General features: G+C 46.8%; 1 long non-coding RNA gene and 1 pseudogene across 1 annotated transcript; one reads left to right on the forward strand and one right to left on the reverse strand.

Annotated features, from left to right (window-relative positions):
• Nucleotides 1-2,593: 2,593 nt before the first annotated feature.
• LOC110346380 (uncharacterized) lies at nucleotides 2,594-16,361 on the reverse strand. Its single transcript, XR_002390377.2, has 4 exons — nucleotides 15,871-16,361; nucleotides 15,538-15,584; nucleotides 14,606-14,731; nucleotides 2,594-5,336 (listed from the first exon to the last, which is right to left on the reverse strand). It is a non-coding gene; the product is annotated as an uncharacterized LOC110346380 (long non-coding RNA).
• LOC110346379 (cyclic AMP-dependent transcription factor ATF-1 pseudogene) lies at nucleotides 12,042-13,059 on the forward strand (annotated as a pseudogene).
• Nucleotides 16,362-16,482: the final 121 nt, after the last annotated feature.

Genomic DNA, 16,482 nt, shown 5'->3' on the forward strand with positions numbered 1-16,482 from the left:
TACACGACAGGAGTGATAGCGTCCCTTCCGGCTCAAGTTGAGGAGTGGGTGACATCCTTCACCTGGTGGGAGGGACGCTTACCTTGCCCCACAAAGTCCCGCTCCTGTGCTCCTATGGCCCATGGCCTTTGCTAGGGTATCTGTCTATCCAGCCAGCACCTACTCAGGCCGATGAGGTTTACCGTGTTAGGTCGGAGTCTTCCTGTAGAGGGCTTTCTCCCTTGCAGGGCAGGCTGGCTCCAGGCTGGCCAATGGGAGGGGCCGACTTCTGAGCCTTCCGACCCTCCTGGAGGCCTGCTCTTCCCCAGCAGGGTCCTTGTCCCTCTCTGGGAGCACCCTCCTGACACAGGCCTGATCAACCTGCAGGACAGCACGCGCCCCAGCTACACACTCCATGTCTGAAGCTCTGCAGTTCCACAGTGCTCCTTCCCTATGCCCTACCACGAGGCACAGGTCTCGGTGTCAGCCTCAGCTGAAACCCGCAGCTTCCCACTGTGCTGCTCTGTCCTGAGGCACAATTTCTGCCATCGCTCCTCATCTCAGAAGTCCCTAGGCTGACATCCCAAGCCAAGCACCACTTTCTTAGGTTCCTCCACAAGGTAGAAGACATGAGGCACTTGGCTCAGGCTGACAAGGCATCTGGCTTCGGCGTGAGGTATTCAGTGGGGCAGTGAGACCAAGGCTCAGAGTCGAGCTCCCACCCAGCCTGTCCCTGTAGAGGAGCCACACATGACCGGGGGGATCTGCTTTGCACTGTGTGGCCCCAGCTGGCAATCGAGTGAATGGTAATTTGGAGTTGTTCTGGATACCATGGATGCCAGATGCACTGCTTGTTGAAAAGTGGGAAGCAGATGTCACCTGAGTAGGTCCAGAGCCCAGCACTGCACCTTGTCTCTAGGTCAAAAGACAGAGTTAAGGACAGGTAACAGTCAGGTGTCAGCCATGTGTCCAGAGGGGACACTCACAACAAAGCAGCTGCCCCTCCTCTGCAGCTCTCTGCCTTTCCATGTGTTCCCACCACAAATGATGCACAAGGGAGTTTCACTTCTGTCCTGAGAGGTCTGTGTTTCAGTGTGGCTCTAGGTGAATAGAAGCCCAGGATCACTGTGATTAGAAAAAAGATACTGCAGAGCAGGGGTGGCGAACCTATGGCACGAGTGCCACAGCAGGCTGTCTGTGTCACTGAAAGCTGATCACTGTCCTAAAGCATGAATGAAAACAGAGACATCCCCGTGTCACCTGAGCTCTGACCTTGCCTGTCTGGTTACTGGGTAGAATGAGGATGGCAAGCTCTTCTGACCTGAAGGTCCAGGAAGTGATGGAGATTTTGAGCCATGGATATTTCTATAGGTTACTTCTCATTGCCTTCGAAGAGCAGTCAGGGTGACACACAGACTGATGGTTCTCAGAACAGCCATGCTTTAGGATCATCCTGGAGCTTTAAGAAATACCAGTGCCCAGGTCTCCTCAAGTGTGACAACTGTTTTGGGTAGGACCTGAGCATTGCTATTTTTGTAAAAATCTCTCAAGGCAAACTATTAATTCCGCTGAAAGCCAGCACTGAGGACTGCAATCCACCAGGCTTTGAGATCAGAGTTCGCATGTGTGGATGATTTCTGGCCCAGGCTCATGAGCTCCACAGGCCCTACCACGGGGACACCTGGGTCTCATCCAGCAAACGATAGCGCAGGGTTCAGAACAATTTATAATCATTCTGCTAAAAGTGAAACCCACAGACCTGGCAGAGCTCTCCCTCCCTGGGCTCGAGATAGCACCTGTGCCTCCCCACATTCCTGCTTTTCTTTGGGAGATAAGAGGTCTTGTGGTTTTTAAATAGTTTCCCTATCTGCCAAAAGTATTTCTGTAATTTAAACTTTTAACAACAGATTCCTACCCTCCAAGAAGTTGAAATCACGTCCCATCTGTATGTACATTTCATTTCCTTCAGTGAAGGTCTTATAAATTTCAATAATATATTCATTGGAACCCAAGTGCACATGATAAAAGTAGCTTCTGGTGAATATTAATTCAATCAAACATGTGTATCCACTGTTTCCTGATCTAATGTCATCTCTGTTGAACTTTTAGCAGAAATTCAACTGGATTATAGAAGAAAACAGCAGAAGCTCACAATGTTAATAAAGCCAGCTTAATATTAAAATAAAAACAAAAACATCATATATTAGTGAATGTCACAATAAGAAACAAAGAAGACCCTCCTCTGAATTTCTCCCTATATCCTTGGTTCCCCTGCTTCAAAATCTACCCTGTGTCCCTCTGGAGGAGGTCTCCAGTGTGACACCCCCAGGCCCTTGTCCCAGGAGGGTCATCACCTACCAGGGTCTCAGCATCCCGACAGCTGCTCATCGCTTCTCATCCCTCCCATTTCTGTCACCACCACATCAGTCACATAAATCCTCCTCCTCCTCGTGCAGGAATCCAGGATGCTCTCTCTCCGCCCCGGGTCAGCCTATGCCCGGCTGGCCTATGAGGCCCTTCCAGCTCTCAGCCTTGCACCCTGGAGCCGCCCACACACAGCACTCTTGGCACTGTGACTTCTCTCACCTGGGTCACAACAGGAACATTTGTCATCGCCTATTTTGTTTAAAAAAAAAAAAGCCTATCCTTAAAAACCCGACCTCTTACGCAGTAACTCGTTGTCCATTTGTTCACTTGCCAGTCATTCAAGAAACTCAATTCAGTGGGTGTTAGTAGAAGCCTGGAATCAACACATCAACTCCAATTCCATGTGATTTTTTTCATGGACTTTAATCAATATTGCTCCACATATTAATTAGGGACAGAAAGAGCAGCATAGAGAAAATATAAATTAAATCTATCAAAGGGAAAGTTACGCTATATGATAATTAAGTGAAAATATTTTGCATATAGTAAACATTGGCAAAATACAAGAGATTATTACAGTTGCTGTTTTTATTGATTCTTGAACCCCTGAGAATCGTGGCAGGATGCTTCTGGCCCTGGACTCTACCGCAGCCTGCTTGTCTCATACCTGGGGCTCTGCCCTCACAGTTCCCACAGCACACACGTCTGCTCCTGCCCCTGCTTCTGGTCTGCATTTAAGTGGATCCTTAACCTGGTTCTCTGGTGGTGGGTGTGGCTTGGAGGAAGAGCCCTTGCCTCCCTGTGCCAGGCCTGGCTCATCCTCAGCACCGTGGAGGCCCAGTCCCTGAAGCCTCTATCTGCAGCTCCCCCGATCCTCCCCACTGCCCACAGGAGGGCCCGCCTGGAGGGTGCACCTGGCTGGCTGAGGGGTCAGGACAAGGACTGGGCATCTCTCTGAGGCTGGTTCTTTTGCATCTCTCCCTCAGAATGAGGCCCCGAGGGCCGAGCCTCTTCCCGCCCTGGTGCCTGACTTTGTACACTCTTCAAGGCTGGGGTGGTAACTGTCCTTGCTCGCCCGCCTGTTGTTGGCTGGATCCGCCCAAGAGAAGCAGGCTGGGTTTTGCTCCAGAAGCTCCCAAGCTCTGTGCAAACCGCTCCCACAGCTTCACTTTCTCTGCAGCAGGGTGTCCCCCAAGGCACAGGTGGCAGACTTCTCACTGTGTTAAGAATTTGAACGCTGGGCATGGTGATCCATGCCTAAATCTCAGCACTGGAGAGGCAGAGGCAGGAGGATCACCTTGAGTTCAAAGCCAGCCTGGGCTCCAGGGTGAGACCTTGTCTCAAAGAACAAAAATCAAACGAAAAAGAATTTGAAAACCTGTGGCCATTTCTATGTCAAATGCAGTAACGTTTCACTCTACTTACAAGCAATATACTCTCATGTTAAATTTTTATCTGTAAGCTGCTGGGTTACTTGACATCTTATACTTTTGACTCTAAGAATTCAAGTTTTTATTTTTTTAATTTGTAGAATTTTTATTAGTGCATGTTTGCCACACATAATGATTACATTCATCCTGGGGAGTGGGTACATGGACATAATACATCCTAATTCTTTTTTCTTCCCCTTCTCTCCCTCCCTTCCCTCCAAAGAAATTAAAAGGGAAAAAAAAATCCAAATTAAAAAAAAAATCTGACAAGCATTTAAATGTTCACAGCTCAAAATGACAGTAAGTTCTCTCAAGCTTTTACCCCAGAGGAATGAACATATACGTTCACACAAGGGCCTGTGTGGAAATGTTCATAAGAACTTTATTTCTGGGAGTCAAATATCCACAACAACCTGAGTCCCCCGTGACCCGAGAACAGAGAGGAACCGACCGCCCCACAGGGCAGTAAGCCAAGCAACCTGTGTAGACAGGAAGAGCAGGGCAAACCTCGGGGACTGTGACTCGCACACACTCACACAGCACTCACAGGGGTGCTGTGGCAGAGGGCCCAGGAGTGCTGGATGCTCACAACCACTTCCTCCGGCCTGAGTGATGTGAACAGGGTGCTCAGAGAGTGGGGGAGGCAGGGAGCCCCGCTTGTTTCAATACTAGAGTTAGAAAAAAAGCCTGGTGTCCTAGGACTCGGGAGGCTGAGGCAGGAGGATCACTGTGAGTTCAAAGCCATCTTGGGCTACATAGTGACTTCTAGGCCATCGTGAACTATATAGCAAGAACTTGTTTCAAAAAACCAACAAATAAAAAGAATTAGGAGGAATTCTTAACAATTTTTAAATTTAATGAAATCCCTCAAATTTAAAGGATGACTATGCATGCAGAGAGAAAGCAGCCTGGAGGAAAAGCGTCATCCAGGGTACCAGAGGTGAGCCCAGGGGCCGAGGTCCAGTGTCCTTCCTAGTGACCTTCACGCCATACTAACCCTTGGCCTTGCCGCCCTGCCCTGGAGCCAGCCGACCACAAATTGAAACCTTACAAACTGTGAGCCAAAACAAACCTCCCTTCCCTTAAACTGTGGCCATCAAGTGTTGAGTCCCAGTGGTGAGAGGGTGACTAAGACACGTGAGACGATCTCCCAATGCTTGGTTCTAAAACGCATGCGCACTGATAGCGCCTTATAGCACTCGGGGTCTCCCTCAGTGCCCGAGCTTTAGGAGCACTGAGAGTATTGGTAGAAACCGGCTCTGGGCTGGGGGCAGTGGGGGCTTCCAGGGAACCGGTGGGCACTGTCACCCGAAAGCCTGAGGGGCAGCCCGGCCTTTGCAGCGTGATGCGGCACCAGGCAGTGCGATTGAGCCCGATTCATAAATGCCCACCTCGGGCGAGCCACTCCCACTCTGTGAGGCTTCGTCCCTCCACAAGGGCGGTGGGAGAGAGGACAGATCCTTCCTGCTCGTGAGCAGCCTGTGCAAACCCGAGGGCGGCTGCTCTGCCACAGGGGCTGTGACTCGGTCGTGGTTTCTGAGGTCGTTCTTCCAGACGGCCCTGGAGGACGGGAAAACCACAGAGGCTTGGTGATTTGAAACAGTACGTGTTCCACAAAGGTCCCGGGGGCAGAGCTGCATTCTGCTTGGTGCTGTGCAAAAGCCGGGTCTCCCCCACTGTGTCCACGGAAGGAAGGTGGCTCCTTGTCTCTGGATGAGGCTTTGCTAGCCACGGAGGACAGGCTCACTGGACAGTGCCTCATGGGATGCTGGAGCTGGCTTCTGCCCCTGCTCATGGGGCTGGGCTAGCCCAGGCTCATGGCTGCTCCATTTACCTGCGTGGCACTGGTTTCCATGCCCTATGCCCAAATACATGGCATGGCACAGCATACGGTTTGTCTGCTCTTTCCCAGCCCAGGACACATTAGTGCCACGTTTACCATAACAGATGTATGGTGAAAAATTTTTGTAAAATGTAGGCATTAATTGCGAATTGTTCTATGGTCCCATAAGAGAGGGTGAAGTATGCTTTAAAATATTTGTTTTCTGTCAAGGCAAAGCAATGCCGGACACTTGATAACGGCAGTGGGACAGATCTTACTTTACACAGGTGAGTGCCGCAGAGCAGAGGGGCCCACGGAGAGCTCACTGGCCACGCCAGGATGCTGGGACAGAGAGGGCCTGGGGCCAGCACCTTTCCTCCCCTCCCGCCCTGCTCTGACCCCTCTCTGTCCCCGATGACCTCCCTTTCCCTAAGCTCCCTGTGTCACGGCACCTGTAAGTCCCTTTGGCCAGGGCTTCCCAGCTCCTGCCCTCCCCGGCTCCCGCTCTTCTTGGTATGAAGGCAAACTGTTCTTGGCTGCAGTTCTGTGGAGACAGATCCTGGACCTTGGCATGGCAGGACTCCGACCGAGACATGGGGCGCTGTGAGAGGCGGTGGCCTGCCCTCTGGCTCCCACAGCAGTGAGAACGCTGAGACCTGCACCCCACACACTGCAGAGCTCAAGCAGCCGTGCTATAAAGTCGCTCTATGACGACTCATTTCCACATGACTCCTCTGCTCTCTTTTGGGTTCCTTATGATTTTATGCTCTTAAATACACGTACCAGTTATTTATGGTCTCAACAATGCTGTGAAAGACACCACCCCAAACCCAGGGACTTTTACATCCAGGCTAGCACTCTGCTGTCCTGCCGGGCTGGCCACGGGCTCCCCAGGTGTACCCCAGACAAGGCCAGCTGTCTGTGGACTTGTCTGTGGTGGCCTTGGCTGGGGCAGCTGGGGCGGCTGGGGCAGCTGGGGCAGCTGGGGCAGCTGGCGCCAGGCCGTGTGTCCACACCCAGTGCCTCTCCTGTCCCGAGTGTGTTCACCTGGGTGTGTTCTCAGGGCTGCAGAGTGGTGAGAGAGGAGAGAATGCAGACTTCCTCAGGCCCTGACTTGCTCCTGTTGGATGCCTTCCCTTTACCTCTCTCTTCCCCCCGGGGTCCCTAGGGCCCAGAAGAGGGAGTTTGAAGGCCAAGCCAGTGCCCATCTGCAAGAGGAGGACTTTAGCAAACTTCCCAGAGTGTCTTGGAGAACAGGGTGGTAGGTTGGGTCCCGCAAGCTACAGCTCTGTGGCTTGGTCTCCGGAGCCTGTGGGGACACAGGCTTTTAATCATACCACTTACTGGGGACCCTGAGGCTTAGAACAGAGGGAAAGACAAGATTTGTGAAGAAAGGGGAAAGGTAGAAACCTTGTAATACCATCAGACTCCCCCACTTTGCCTTTCAATTCCTGTGCAATCGCTCAGCACACCAGAGAGAAGATGCTGACCCGACCCGACCACGGGACTAGGAAACCACAGAACCAGCATTTGTCCAGACAATCTGGCTTTAGGACTAAGGTCCTTCCTCAGCCTTGTATTTAATCCTAATCAGAACCTGCTCTATGTGGAAGGATTTCTTCTGGGCTACCTATACATAAGCCTTTAAGAAAAATGAGTCTCAAAATCAATAAACTTCTTCTCTTGTAAAATAAATGATTAAACTTTGCAATTCTTTCTGAAAACATGCCTTTGCATCGTGCTTTATTAATTAGCTTCCTGTTTAATCAATAGCCAGTTCTTAGTAATCATCTGCATAAACTTCCTGGTCTGATGCAGAGAGGGATGCAGGCCACTCAAGGTTGGCACAGCCAAACCTCTGCAAACACAGAGCACTCGCACTGGCCCACCAGGGAATATGTGCCAACCACTGTCCCCACTGTCCCTTCACTGATGACGCAGCCGGGCACAAAACGATTAGTTTCTGGAGGTGGGCCTATAGGCTCCTGGATCCTGGCCTATCTTGTGGTGACAAGTCTGGGCAGTGCAAACTGCCAGCTGCTGATGTGAAACCATGTTTACCGAAGATTAACATGAAACAGTGCTTTTAAATTTTGTAGGGACAATTATACACACTTGACTGCAGACTGACACCGTTTTCTGTACTCAGGTTAAAATGTCACCATTCAGAGCACTGAACTTAGGACCACCACACCAAGTCCATGTTAAGAGGTGCTCTTGCAGCCTCGTCATTCTGACCAGCTTCCGGTGACACCCTGAAGAGTCTGTGAGGACCAAGAGTTTGGCTTCCGCACCCATCGGGCTGCTTCGAGATAAGTTTTAACCTGTGGAGCTCCTTGGCATACCCTGAGGGGCTGGCAGAAAGTGTGCCAGGCAGGGACTGCTCCTCCCACGAGGCGGTGACTCAGCAGCCTCTCTGTGCCCTAAAATCTCTTTCCCCTCCAGTCCCTCCTTTCTGATGAGCTTTAGGGTCACCCTAGAGTCAGTGTAAGAGAATGAAGCTGTCGAGTTCAAAGAAAGGTGACTCAAGTGATTCAAAGCGATGAGTAAATACCAAGAGAAAATGTAAAAGGAAGGGGAAGTTTTCTCATCACAGTCATGGATTTTTCAGGAGATATTGTCCAATTTTTCCATAAGCTTGTGAAAATCAGTCAGAGGAAGTAGGCTTGAATTAAGAAATACTACAGCCGACAGGGAAAAGAAGGTGGGTCTTTCAGTAACTAATACACTACAGTGATGTCTCTGTTGTAAGGAGTTGTAGATAACATATGGGAAAATAGCTCCTGACACATGCTGAGAATTTGGTAAGTATTTTTGCCTGTGCAACTTTTCCGAATCAGAAGTGTGTGCTGAATGTTACTTCTGACCCCGTGCATGCACTTGGCCAGGTCTGCGGTAGACATCAGACCACAGTGCACACTTGGGAAGCACACTGCTCTACGAAAAGTTTGATAAAGCATGCAACAAACAATAGTAAATGGATTGTCTTAGTGTAAAAGTTCTTGGTTCTTCAAAATTCTAACATGCAATTTCAATAAAAAAGATGCCAGTTCAATAGGAATTTTGACAAACTCATCTCCTGGCAGGCCCTGTTTTCCATTTCCCTACAAGTGTCTCCTACAACAGAGACATTGAAAGTCCCTCTAAGAGTTGTAGCTCTGAGCTCAACTTAGGGCAAAGGTAATTCCTACTCCTACTTAGGTAGGACACAGTAGGTTCCAATCACTGTCACGTTGCTAGTCAAACATCTCTGAGAATCCCGTGATTTTCTCTCAGCTCCAGCCTCTACCAAGACCTCCTATAGATCTGCTCCGCAGAAGGCACTGTTCTTACTTCCTGCCATGGCTTGTGTCTAGATGTCCCCCTAAAGCCTCGTGTGGTCATAGATGAGCTTTTCAGAGGTGGCTGGATCTAGGGTGTGTGATGCTGGGATTAAGGGTCTGTGGTACTAACTTAGTCTACTGATTGCTTTGGCATAGTTCTGGGTGTGGCTAATGGGAAAGCCTACCCTGGGTATGGGTGGCACCTCCCAAAGGGTGGGATAAAAGGGAGGGGCAGGATGCTGCTTCTGCTTTGCTACTTTGCTGCCTTCTGCCCACCCTGAGCTGTTTCTCCTCTGCTATGCTACACTGCCTTGGAGCCAGCCAGCTATGAACTGAAACCTCTACAAACTGTGAGCTAAATAAACCTTTTTTCCTTTAACTCTGGATATCGGGTATTTTGTCTGAGCAATGAGGAAAGTAACTAAGACACTTCCTCTGCCACTCCAGTGCCCTCTTTCCTCACAGAGTGCTGAGACCAGCAGAGAAAGGTCTGGTGGGGCTAGGGTGCAGCTCACTGGTGCAGCACTTGCTTAGTATGCATGAGGCCCTGGGCTCCACCCCCAGTACCACACAAATGGATGAATTAGTTAATAAAAAGATTTTGTATATAGTGATTGCATCATGAGAAAATGCCTTAATGTTTAGCAGTAAAAACATGAGACAAGGAGTGGGCTTTGCAGCATCAACTGGGTAAGGCAAGGCCTATGGCACACATTGGAGAACTTCCTGTCTCTGGAGGAAGAGCCCCCAGTCCTGGAAGAGGCAGTTATGAAACAGCGTGAAGAGGGAGTGACTGATACCTGTGCATGTGCCTCATGTGATACACCAAGCTCCACAGCACTCTCAATGCTGGTTGCTCAGTGGATCTCAATGAGGGCTTTTACCCCCCTCATAAAGTCCTGCGCTGAGCTGAAGGCCCACAGAGGGAGGGACACTATTCATTGTCAGCTGGACCCCAGCATACTCTGTCTCTATGGTTAAAAATGTCTGGCCAGAAGTGAGTAGAAGGAAGCCAGTGGATTTTCTATTACAGCATTGTCTCCATGGGCTCTGTTTCACCTTCTGTTATCACCAGTGTGGAGACCTTGATTCTGACTAAAGGCACAGGGATTTGATGCTCTGGGAAAACTAAGAAAGTTACAAAGTAATGTGGGTGAACAATTTCCAACTGGAATTTCAAAATACTGAAACAAGGTAATAAACTCCTCTATTCCTTTTGAGGATGTTCAACATGCTGAAGTTGTTGGAAGTCCCTGCTCTTCACAGACTGACCTGAGGGGAACATGGCTCCTTGGGCTGTACATGGATCTGCACCTACTCCTGTTGCTGATGGTCTTGTTCCTTCATGTTCCTCCCCCACTGCCCACCCGCTGTCCAGCCCTTTCTCCAGCTCTGTCCACAGACGAGGTTAAGTCTGCCCAGGGCAGAGTGGACTGTGGACAGAGCCTTGGCATGTCTACAGCTTGACGGGGGGAGGAGGGGCACATGTTCCTACAGACACCAGCATGCCAGCATCTGACAGAGAGCAGCATTTGGATTTCTGTTTTGTCCAGAGGAAGTCTTTCTATGAATTCTTCAACAAAGACATTTGCTCTCCTGAGAACACGCAGGTCACCATTCCAACCAAGATACTTATGAGAGCAAAAGGACAGAGTGAACAATTACATTGGGCAACAGACATAAAGTAGCACTCTCGTGGGAAAATATGAATACATGACCCCCGACTATAATCAGACTTCTCCATCTTATGCTCAGCCTGCCCTAGTTAAGTACTTTTGTCCAATGATTTTATTGAAAATGAAAGTGACATTTGATGGAGAAAATAATTTGTTTCCATTTACAAACTTTGAGAAGACCGTGGGAAACTAGACAGAAGGCTTAAGGCCCCACTGACTTTCCCTGTGTACACGGAGGAGGGAGCAGTGGACTGATCCTCCTTAGGCAATGAACCGGCCTGCTGGCACACTGCAAGTTCCACAGGTGAAGTCAACAAGCTGAGATCTACTTTAGGGAAATACTTACCTGGGTACACTTTGCAAATAATGAGAAACAGATGAGTTGTCCATTAACTTAACTGCTTGCTCCCTTGCCTAAATTGAATAAAAGTAAGGTGACCCAGACGCCCAGGGCTTTGTCCTCTAGAGGCAAGAGTCTTCTGTCCCCCTTTCAAAATTATCTCTGTGTCATGTCTTTAATATCCATTCATCCCCTCTGGTTAGGCATTCCTAGCAAGCTGGTTTCCTGCAGAAGACTGTATAATGTTTATGTAATTTACTATAACACATCCTGAATTTATTCATTAGCAAACTAACATCACAGCTTTGTATTATCCTAACCAGCTTATTTTTTTTATTATCCTAACCTATCTCTGCTTCATAAAGGAAAATAGAGAACTTGTCCATCAAGGATTGGAATTTAGTAATCTTGAAGGTTAAGAGTTTTAATTTAGCTTTTACACCACATTCAGTGATGTTTCATTATCTGCACATGGAGACACATGGCATATTTATAAAAAATACAAATTCTGATTATGAGGTGAAACTAAAACAAGAAAACAAGTTGCTAAAATAAGAGTCTGAGTGAGACATTTTAATACATTAGTGCTGAAGAATTAGTTGAAAAGGCCGGTCTAGGCCAAAGGAGACAGCTCTAGGTCTGTCTCCCCACAACAGAGCAAGGAGCTGTGTAGAGAGGATGCTGGTACATGAAGAAACCTGCAATACAACTGCCTCTACAGAGCATCCAGCAGCCCTGCCAGCCCCCCACCTCCCCAGAAACAGGCACGTCCCCCACCCGAGAGGAGGTGGGGAAGTGGGTAGTGAATTCGGATCCACCTGGGAGGGGGGAGTGGAAGTTCCCGCCCAGGAGAGCGGAGAGGCAGCAGCCACAGTTGATTGTGGAAGAATCACACAAGAATAACACTTCAGAGACTTCAACTCAACCTGCTTCAACAGTTCAGGGAGCTCATATTTCTCATATTGCTCAGCAGATATCATTAAGAGGATCTGTGCCAATGACAGTTGTACCTCTTCCTGGAGAGCAAATACAGGTTCAGGGGGTCATCCAGGCAGCTCAGTCTTCTGTAATTCACCCACCTCATGTGCAAATGGTAGGCTTTATCAGAAAGTGAAGAGCCTCAGGACTCATCTGACAGCATAGGCTCCTCACAGAAAGCTCACGGGATCCTAGCATGGTGCCCATCCTTCAGAAAAATTTTGAAAGACCTGTCTTCTGAAGATACATGGAGCAGAAAAGGACATGGAGAAAACCCTGGAGTTCCCACTGTCACTTCTATGTCTGTTCCGACTCCCATCTATCAGACTAGCAGTGGACAGTACACTGCCATTGCCCCAAATTGGAACCTTACAGTTGGCCAGCCTGGGAACAAATGGTGTACAGGGACTTCAGACATTAACCAGGACCAATTCAGGCAGTACTCAGCAAGGTACAATTCTCCAGGATGCACGGACCTCTGATGGACAGCAAATACTTGTGTCAGGCAACCAGGTGGTTGTACAAGCTGCATCAGGAGATATGCAAACACATCAGATCTGTACCACACCTTCAGCTACTTCACTGCCACAAACTGTGGTGATGACATCTCCGGTGACTCTTACATCTCAGACAACTAAGACAAATGACCCCCCAACTGAAGAGAGAAATAAGGCTGATGAAAAATAGAGAAGCAGCTCGAGAATGTCATAGAAAGAAAGAATATGTGAAATGCCTAGAAAATCGAGTTGCAGTCCTGAAAAATCAAAATAAAACTCTAATAGAAGAGTTAAAAACTTTGAAGGATCTTTATTCTCATAAAAGTGTTTGATTCTTTAAAAAGAATATTTTTGCGGACTTCTCCAAAAAGTTAGATGGATTTCTTTGTAGTGGAGCTTTATAAATTAAAAGGTCAAAAATGAAGCTAATTTTTATATAGGCTTTTGCAAATCAAAGATGAATGCCTTATCCAAGAGACTTGGTGACAGAGGATACAATGGAAAGTGACATCAAGGAAGCTACTGGCACAACTGGAAGCTTTGTAAAAATTAAACATAAGAAGCAAGAAATAAACTTTCAGCAGTGCGAACATTTTAACTAGTCATCAGTCCAAAAATGGCAGAGAAGTCATCAATCCAAATTTTGTAAATAGAACTTTAAAAAATAAATCAGTTTCCCTTATAGGTTTGCATTTCTGTTTCCTGAAATTTACCTTTTTCAGGGGTGTGTGTGTGTGTGTTATTTCTACCAATAAATTCTAAATTAAAAAATTAAAATGATACATTATGAAATATATAAATTACGTGTTCTGATTATGTATACTTATTTTAATGTCAGATCTTCTAAATGGGTTTTTTAAAGTCTGTTGGACTTGAGATGATTTTTTGAGACTGGATTAACTATTTTTGAGGTCTTGTCCTAAAAGGAATCTAAGGTACACAAATGGAGTGTGGTGATTTTGTAACACTTTTTATCAGAATGAAAAGAGAACTGTTTAAAAGTTTGATGCTTTTAAATAGTTTGGTTTTAGCTTACTCCAGTAAGGGTGATTTTCTTTTTTTTACAAAAACAATAAATTGGTTTTTTGATTCTATACCCTATATGCGGTTAAATATCTATTACTTATTCTGTTGTGCTTTAATAGGATAAAATGTTTACAGGCCCTTAAAATATATTTTAAAAACCTTCTCAAGATTCCAAGAGGACTTTATAATCAATTTAATGTAAAGTTTATCAGGTTCTGAAATAGTACAGTTATTAAGGCAACTTTATGTTAGAGACTATTTTGTAATGTAGTGAATGGTACCTTCATAAGCAAAGTGACTGCCAATATATTTTTATAGCTAATCTATAAATTTTAATGTTGAGTTTTTAATGATTTTTTAAATGTTCATATAGTTTAGTAAAAAAGATTTTGCATCTCAAAGTATCACTTTTATATATGGGAAGTAAAGCTTTCAAATTAGCTAATATTTGAATTGTATGTTTTATATGCAGTTTACCTAAAGTTTGAAATGCTGTCAGTATACCAGTGTTTAACCTCTGTACTCTAATTTGTATACACTTTGAAACTGTACTGCAGAACTAGTGTGTGCTTCTTATATAATAAGTTTCATATTGTCTATGAAATTAAAGAACATTGATAAAAAAAGAATTAGTTGAAAAGCTGAGATGCCAAAACTGTAATTGACCAAGAAAATAGGAATGCAAACCAAGTGACAAACCTCTGTGACCTCCTGTGTGCCAGACACTGCTAAGCATTAGAGATTCAAGTGTGGAGAAGTAGAGCTTCTTCAGGAAATTAAATAATGTGGTTTGAAAAAACATTGCTGAAAACTAAATACAACGTACCTGACAGAACCAGGCAAACTATCCGTTTTTCCAAGTAGGATCTGGACAGGCTTCAGATGGAGAGAAAGAAGAGGAGAAGGAGAGATAGGAAGGGAGCAGTTGACAGAGTAATTGTATCTGCACCTGCACAACGTTAGCTTCATCTTGGAAGGACTTAGGCTAAACAAGGCACTTCTAACTGTGGGAAGGCACATATTTCTGTCTATTAGAATGGAAGCTGGTAGTTTATATCCCAGGCCAAGGGCACTCAGTTTGAAGGTCTTGCTCTGATCTTGGGTCAGCAGCAAAAAGAGCTCAGCTGTAAGGTGTTATTCATGACTCCGTCTCTAATCTATACTCACCTTTGCTCCTGAAGAGCAGCCACAGGGAGTTCTGCATCCCCAAGCAGAAGGTGTGGGCCTTTCTCTGCTTCACCCAAACAGCTACCCTGCAGTGTGGGTCTTCTGACCTTCACCTGCCCAGGTCAACTCCAACAGCAAGGGGAAAAAATTTACATGTAGATGCATGGGCTTAAATGGTGGAGAAAGAACAAACGAAAAACCCCAAAAAGATCTCCTGGAAAATTGGTAAATTTTAACTGTAAAAGACTGGCCTAAGTTGCTATCATACTGCATTTATTACTATAACTCTATAATAAGTCTTGGATATCTGTTAGTGAAAAAAATCCCTTCCTCCTGGTTTAATTTTTTTTCAAATTTTTCTTAGTTATTTTTGGATATTTAGTAGTTTTAAAAATTTAATGATGCATTTTATTTAATCCAATGTATACAAAATTCCTTCAACATAAAATGTGACACACTGCATCTTAATTTAGACCTGACACGATAGGCGCTCAGTGGCCCCTTGAAGCCGATGGCACTGCGCATATGACTATGTTTCTTTTCCTTTGCAAATGATTTTTTGAATTTCTTGTTAAGCTTTTGGGCAGAAAAAACTGGACTCTTGTCTCCATGAGGATTGCATTTCTGAATCTCTGTTTTCTTTTTAATTTCCTGGACAATTCACAGCTTTACAATATCAGCATGTCTCTATTTAGGTCCTCACTCCTATGCATCAAAATATTTTATGGTATTCTACATGCGAGTCTTGCATATGGGGGTCTTTCAGGCCACACTTAGCATGCACTCTGATACAGTGAGGGTCCTTAGCCATAAACACATGGTTTTCGTAAATGACAAAACCAAGACACTGAGAACTGAGACACCTGCCCAAGGAACCTGGCTAGGTGTTCAGGATGGACAAGTTCCAGAGCCCCTAGGAGAGTCTCTCCTACCTGCTGCTGCTGCCCAAGGAGCTTCACAAGGCCAGAAAAGAAAAAGGCTGCAAGGACCCAAGTTCCATCCCGGGTACCAAAAAAAGAAAAGAAAAGAAAAAAGCTGACCCCACGCTTGGCCTGGTGGCCAGAGCCGCCCACATGCGGGGGCACCCTGGCTCATCCACCACTTCCTGTGTGGAAAACAGGCCCCAGCCCAGAGGCCTCTATCTCATTTTCTCTAGTCTCTCACATATTTTCCACCCCGGGAACTGGGAGCCTGGGTCTTTCATGAAGGCTTCCCGGGTGCCTCTCCCTCGCCGGGCCCACTGACACATAGCTGTGTTCTCTCACCTTGGCCAGGCACCAGGCATCCAGAGGTCATCGCGCCTGGGGCTGCCTCCTCCAGGCGGTAACATGCCTATTTCACTAGTCTGGCAGATGTGTTTCGTCTCTTAGTCTTCTGTCCAACTTTTGGAAAGAATGGAATTTTGGAAATACCTTCTTGCACTTTCAGCGTTCCTAGGCTGATCTACCCTGGCAATCGCGGTTTCCCCACCGCCCCGCTTCCAGGAAACTGCCCTGAGATGCGTTTTCCTTTCATATCCTTCCTGGTAATACGAGCTCAGGTACGGACTGAGGCAATTTAAGAAAAATATTTCCAAATGCCCTGAGATCACGTTAAGAATTCAAAGAACAGGCCCGGGGATGTAGCTCAGTGGCACCGCTGCTGCCTCGCAAGCACAAGGTCCCGAGTTTGATCCTTGGTACCAAAGAAAAAAAGAAGAGGAGAAGGAGGAGGAGAAGGAGGAGAAGGAGGAGGAGAAGGGGAAGGGGAAGGGGGAGAAGGGGGAGAAGGGGGAGAAGGGGGAGAAGGAGGAGGAGGAGGAGGAGGAGGAGGAGGAGGAGGAGGAGGAGGAGGAGGAGGAGGAGGAGGAGGAGGAGGAGGAGGAGGAGGAGGAGGAG

This window comes from Heterocephalus glaber, unplaced genomic scaffold (genome assembly GCF_053883595.1).
Source record: "Heterocephalus glaber isolate CG9 unplaced genomic scaffold, H.glaber_assembly_v1.0 deba00001724, whole genome shotgun sequence".
NCBI lineage: Eukaryota > Metazoa > Chordata > Mammalia > Rodentia > Bathyergidae > Heterocephalus > Heterocephalus glaber.